At 36.4% G+C, this 6,126-nt stretch overlaps 1 long non-coding RNA gene across 1 annotated transcript; it reads right to left on the bottom strand.

Moving 5' to 3' along the window:
* Nucleotides 1–1,712: 1,712 nt before the first annotated feature.
* Nucleotides 1,713–5,901, bottom strand: LOC130069863 (uncharacterized). Its single transcript, XR_008803807.1, has 5 exons — nt 5,770–5,901; nt 5,613–5,668; nt 4,798–5,165; nt 4,468–4,549; nt 1,713–1,834 (listed from the first exon to the last, which is right to left on the bottom strand). It is a non-coding gene; the product is annotated as an uncharacterized LOC130069863 (long non-coding RNA).
* Nucleotides 5,902–6,126: the final 225 nt, after the last annotated feature.

The raw sequence follows: 6,126 nt of genomic DNA, 5'->3' as shown, positions 1-6,126 counted from the left end.
ATAAAACAATGTTTTTGCAGGAAATTAATTTAAATAAATAAAATATGAATTGATACAAATATTTTCTTTGTGTTTCTAATATGAGCTGTGTGAACATGAAGACACACATACAGGCAGGAAATTATCCCTCTTTCCACTCTTTTTTTTTACTGCAAATTTTCATTTTTGGGTGAACGATCCCTTGTCAAAACATATATAATGAAAACAAATAAATATGAGAACATACTTAATATTATTAATATAACAAATGTAATATTTTCTAACATTTTCTAATTGTATTTAATAGGCTATTATAATTTTCACAAACTGTATACTGAAATTAACTTTTTGAGGGGTGGGATTACTGCTGGAAAAACCAGCATAGACCAGCTACCAGCAAGACCAGCATATGTTGTGTTTTGGTGCTGGTATGCTGGTGACCAGCATGGGATGCTGGTATGCTGGTGACCAGCATGGGATGCTGGTGACCAGCATGGGATGCTGGTATGCTGGTGACCAGCATGGGATGCTGGTATGCTGGTATGCATTTATTAAATGCATCCCATGCTGGTCACACCAGCACCAACATTGGATGCTGGTTATAAACATTGGAAACTATGCAGGTCAACAGTAATAGACCAGGATGGTAGCCTGTTCACCAGGATGGAATGCTGGACAGCTACATTGAATTTTGGTATGATGAAAATCATGAAAATACAAGCTTAAATTAATACATGTAACAAGTTCATTTAATAATAACAAGTAAACATTAACAATTATAACAATTATTTAACAAAAAACAACACTCAGGACGACAGAACAAATCAACATAAACAAAGAACATACACATCAACATTTAGTAATTTACCTGAAAAAGTAGGATCAATACAGTAATGATGACAGAACAGAACGATATAAACAGAGCATACACATCAACATGTACTAATCTATCTGAAAAGGTAGGCCACTGTTAGCAGGTTACTGTTGACAAGGACAAATGTGTAGTACAAAGCACAAAGCAGTCGACTCATTTTTGTCTCAAATGGAACCACATAGTTTTTTTTTAGTCTATTAATGTCCATTATTTTTTCTGTAATGAACCGTCCAGCCTTTCTCCATCTGGCCTGCGACTCTGTCTCCTCCACATTCTGCAATGTTCAAAATTCTCCTTGAAGCAGACTGAAAAGAAATGAACAGATAAATAGTGATGCTTGTGTCGCACCAGAACAAATAAAAATATATTACTCCATAACCCAGTACTTGGCATCCCACAAAAACCTTGTGGCTACTGCTACCTTTTAATGTCTGAAGTTTCTGGGGGGTTAAGGGCTGCCTGGTGGTTTTGGTTGTGGGGCATTCCTTCCCTGTGAGACTTCTTTCCCATAGAGTCTTAGTGCCCCAGATTGCCACTGCCAACTCCTTCACGAATAAGGAATCCCGAGTACTGTTTTGGATCTTTGACCAGGCCTCTCTACGCACTCGAACGTCTCCCCCCAAGTGAATCTGACAAAATTAAAAACAAAAATAATCAAGGTACTAGATTGTACATATGCATACAAAATTCATAAAAACTTTAAGTGTACTGGTTTTTATATTAATCCATGCACACAGATGACAAGGGCAATGCTGTACCTCATCTCCTTTTGAAGATAGAGAGGGTTCCACCTCATTCAAACAGCCAGACTCTGCAACTATATACAAAATAATGTAAATATACTCAATATACATATTTACCCACTTGCATCAGGGCCTATACTTTGGTAAATATGGACCATGATAGATTTCAGATATCTGTGAGTAATATATTTTTTGCACTTACTTTGTAAGGTCTCCTTTAGGCTTGGTGGTCTAGGATCTTTGACAATTAGAAAGAGAACAAACATATCACAAATATGATAGATGATGGAAAACATGACAACAAAGAATATACTTTGTAAACCCTCAAAGATCACAGCAGAAGCACTCCAATAAGACTCATAGTCTTGCCCAATCCCAAAGCAGTGTGCTGAAATTTGAATTTGCTATATGCACCAGCACCACCCCCTCCCAAGAAGAGAAATCTTGGAGATCTCCTTAATAAACGGAGGTCTGAAATCTCTGCCCCTTTTACGATCAGAGCGCACGCTGACACAGAGTAAAGCCTTGTTTATACTTGACGCGTCCGCACGAGCGTGAAGGTGCGTGCGGCAAAAATGATGGCATTGCGGTGTGGGCGGTCGTGCGCGTTGGGTGCGCAAGACCCCATTTCGCTTGGCGGTGTGCACTGCTTTTTTTGTAACAGCGCACGATGTGCATTCCGAGGATGAACGACTTCAAGCCGAATCTGCTGAGCATGTACGTCTCACCACACCAGTTTCCGCGTCTAAATTGCAAAGTTCATTGCAAAGTTTTTTTTTGTCAAGGTTTAGTTTACTGTGTGTGATTTATTTAAAACAAAGCACGTTCATTGCAAAGTTTTTTTTTTTGGGTTAAGGATTTGTGTACTGTGTGTGGCCCAGGAGGACCTATAAGGGTCTTCCCTAAGGGCCCCGTGCCCGGTTGCATAAAGCACCTTAAGTTTTTCCCTTAAGTATGATACTTAAGGGGCGATTTACCCTTACCTAAGATAACAATTTAAGGGTGTTGCATATAATCTCTTAAACGGTTCTCTTAGGTAAGGGAAACATTTAAGTGTTTCACGACAGCGATCCTGGATTCACGTTATAAAAGTCTGTTGTTGCCATAGATACGCAAAACACTAACATGTCGGAATATCACGTGTCAGTCCAGTGACGCTATCACGCAACACCGCGTTAGCTCCGAACGTGGCGGCAGTTTGTGTTGTTCACCGTCTCATGCTTTGGCATTTGTTTAGGTTTTGTGAATGCACTTCTGGCTCTGTGTCTCGAAATACAGCTGAGTATATTTCCATAGCATACCTGTTTTCTTCTGTCATGATTCCTTTTAAAACACAGAATCAGCTCGTTCTCCTGTGAATTTTTTGTCGGCCACACACTCTCCGTGCGCGCACTGACTTAACGTTGTGATAGTTTACATGCGAGTCGCGTGTAATGACAGACAGACAGCCGTCTAGTTTGATAGCGATGTCAAATATTGCGCGTCGATCAAATCGGTATTCTTGCAACAATTTTTCATGGCTAAATTGGTCCAAAGGGTTCTTCCTATTCCATATGATCTTCAGCTGGTTTCATAAATTCAGCCATGTCGTCTTATTTTTGTCCGCGTTACTCTTAAGGTTACGATTTCCAAACCTTAAGTTATACTTAGGGAAATTACCGTTAAGGGGTTTTATGCAACACTTAACGATTACTTAAGTGAAAAAACAGCATTTAAGGGAAATTCTAAGTGTTTATGACGTTTCACTTAAAAAAACCGTTAAGTAACACTTAAGGGTATTTTTCTGCAACACCCTTAGGTTTAAGGGAAACATAAGGGCGACTTTAAGGGAAAATTACACTTAAGGTGCTTTATGCAACCGGGCACCGGTCCTTGAACGAGATTCTCTGTCACTCAATCATCTGAAATGTTTCTCGTCAGTACAGTAACAACAAATAGCGCTGTTTTCATTTGTTTCAGACTATTTCTATTATTATTTTTATTAGACTATTATTTCTAGACTTATTTTACATTTGATAATTCAATTTATGTACCTAAGTTAGATTTTCCTAAAAAACATAATGCACAGCTTATTTCAATTGTATTTTTCTTCTATTGTATTTATCTATGCTTGTAATTTGTTTATAATTTTCTATGCAGATTCAGTTTTGAATAGATTTCACTCCCCAATTATTCTATGATTATTTTCAGACCTAAATAAATAATCTGATGAAATTGTTTTTATATTGCAATATATATATATAGCAGAAAAACAAAATATGTATTTAAGTTTTTCAATATCGTGCAGCCCTAATATTGAGCATATCTTAAATTGAACCTGGATTGATAATTTGTGATACCAGATGAGATGTATATATAATAGATTTTGAACTGTACTATTTTTGTATTGCAGGTTATAATAAAGACATTTAATTATACATTTTTTAAAGATCTTGTAAATAACTTTGCTTAATATTAACATTATTATTAGTAGTATATAAATGCTAAAAAATTTTCATCATGAGCTATTGGCATGTAAATGAACATAATGAGAATAGAGAGTGAAAAAAACAGCTCTATCTAAAACTTTTCAATCAAGTCAAAGGAGTACCAGCTCCTGTTGAAAGTTATAGTACACAGTACACACACATGAGAGGTACAGCCTCTCCCTACTCTTACAAAATTACAAACAACCAGCCTGAAAAACACGTTGTATGAAGAACCAATAACGTCCAAGCTTATCGATACTGCGGTCTTCCTTAATTTGGCCCCAGGGCCCGTTTAATACCGGGTTTCGATACCCATCCCTACATATGGGTGAGTTCATATGGATGACAGCATGTTGTGTTCTGTCTCTTGGTTTGTGATATTGGCAGCTATTGTGAAACTCACCTTCTTCATCTACTGAGTGTGGATGGCATCAAGATCTTGTCCTGAAGAATCACAGGGCCAAACGCTAGGGATTACATCTCATCTGGTGACAAGAGCATAGCCATAACTTTAAGAACTCTAATTATATCTTTACCCCCTGATTTTGCATTTGGGATATAAATTCAAACATTTTAAAGGCTAAGAGTATGAGACATGAGTAAGCTGGCCAGATATCTGTGAAAAATAACTTGCGAGCCTAAAGTTGTCGACCCCCTGAACCACATTCAGCATTTATAAGTAAAAGGAATTTCAGTATTTATCAATAAAAAATACATACAAATAAATAAATACCTTTGAGTTGGACAGTATGGTGTCTGTCTCATTGGCCAACATAATTCAAAACAGATCTAGAGAAAGAAAATATACCAATGACCATGATATCCTGTTATCATAATAGTTAAATGAATTATTATAACTACGACCATTATATTTGTCGCTTAATATTTAGCTGATTATTTAGCCTACAGGCTTCTCAAGGATAATCTCATTGAAAAAACCTGGAGTTAATGATTTTAAAAAGTGAGATTTCTTTCAAAAGCATAAATCTTACAGACCCCAAACTTCTGAAAAGTAGTGCACTGTGTGTTTGAGGTTTTGCTCATGGATAGCCGTGGAGATTGTCTTGGACAGGGGGTGCAGAAGGCCATCAGCATGATGATCTAGGAACATAACATGCAATTTGTCACTGAGCCAACAATGTTACATAGGATTTACAATAGAATATAGGGTTTATTACAAGGAACCAAGCTAGAGCAGAGGTGAAATGCAGAAAAAAGAATATATATATATAAATAATCTTAAGATAATACATATTGTGAAATAAATGCATATGAAATTATTATGATGATTAAACAATAATGCAACCTTAGTGTAGATGTTTCACTTTCTTTTGATCAATGTAAGTGACCTCACTGATTAACAGTACAGTGCATTCTATTAGGTTAAATAAATTAGCTTACTTCTAATCACCCATTGACAAATTACCAGCAAAACAAAACTATCAAAAAACTGTTCTCTAACGTTACACAAAGATGTGGTTAACCCCAAACTTTCATAAACAAGAGCTCCAGTCTGTAGAGTTAGCCTTAACTTAACGTTAGGCCTACCTCTTCTGGAAACGGTTGAGATGCTAACGGACTTTTTCGAAGACACAAAACCATTTCTATAAAGTAAATATTCAACAGAAGCGTATCAATTACACGTAAGAAATGTGTCAGGAGCGTTTGTATGTATTTTTTGTGTGATTTCTTTTACTAAACTTACCTGAAAGCAGTGAAAACAACAGCGAGAGACGCTAGTTTTGCTGTTTGTCAGTTGATGACGTTTCCTCGTTCCCATGTCATCTGCTCTCTCGCGCGCGCTCCAGTCTTTCAATACGACTCGAATGTGTACGCGCACGCGCATTAAAACACTTCAATGGCACGCAGCATATAAATAAACATCTAGAATTAAAACGTATAAAATAATTTAAAATATCATTAATATTAAATCATGAATTTAGTTTAAGAATTTGACACCTCTTTATTTTATTTGAAAACGTGCTTGCAATATTTTCATATTATCTTTTATATATAAAATAAAGATGTCCTGAAAGTTGTAAATATGAAAGTAGTATTGATT

The sequence above is a fragment of the Rhinichthys klamathensis genome, unplaced genomic scaffold, assembly GCF_029890125.1.
Source record: "Rhinichthys klamathensis goyatoka isolate OS25496 unplaced genomic scaffold, OSU_Roscu_1.1 h1tg000386l_1, whole genome shotgun sequence".
Taxonomy (NCBI): domain Eukaryota; kingdom Metazoa; phylum Chordata; class Actinopteri; order Cypriniformes; family Leuciscidae; genus Rhinichthys; species Rhinichthys klamathensis.
Note: the sequence above shows the minus strand (reverse complement) of the source record. Positions and strands in the feature narration are given on the sequence as shown.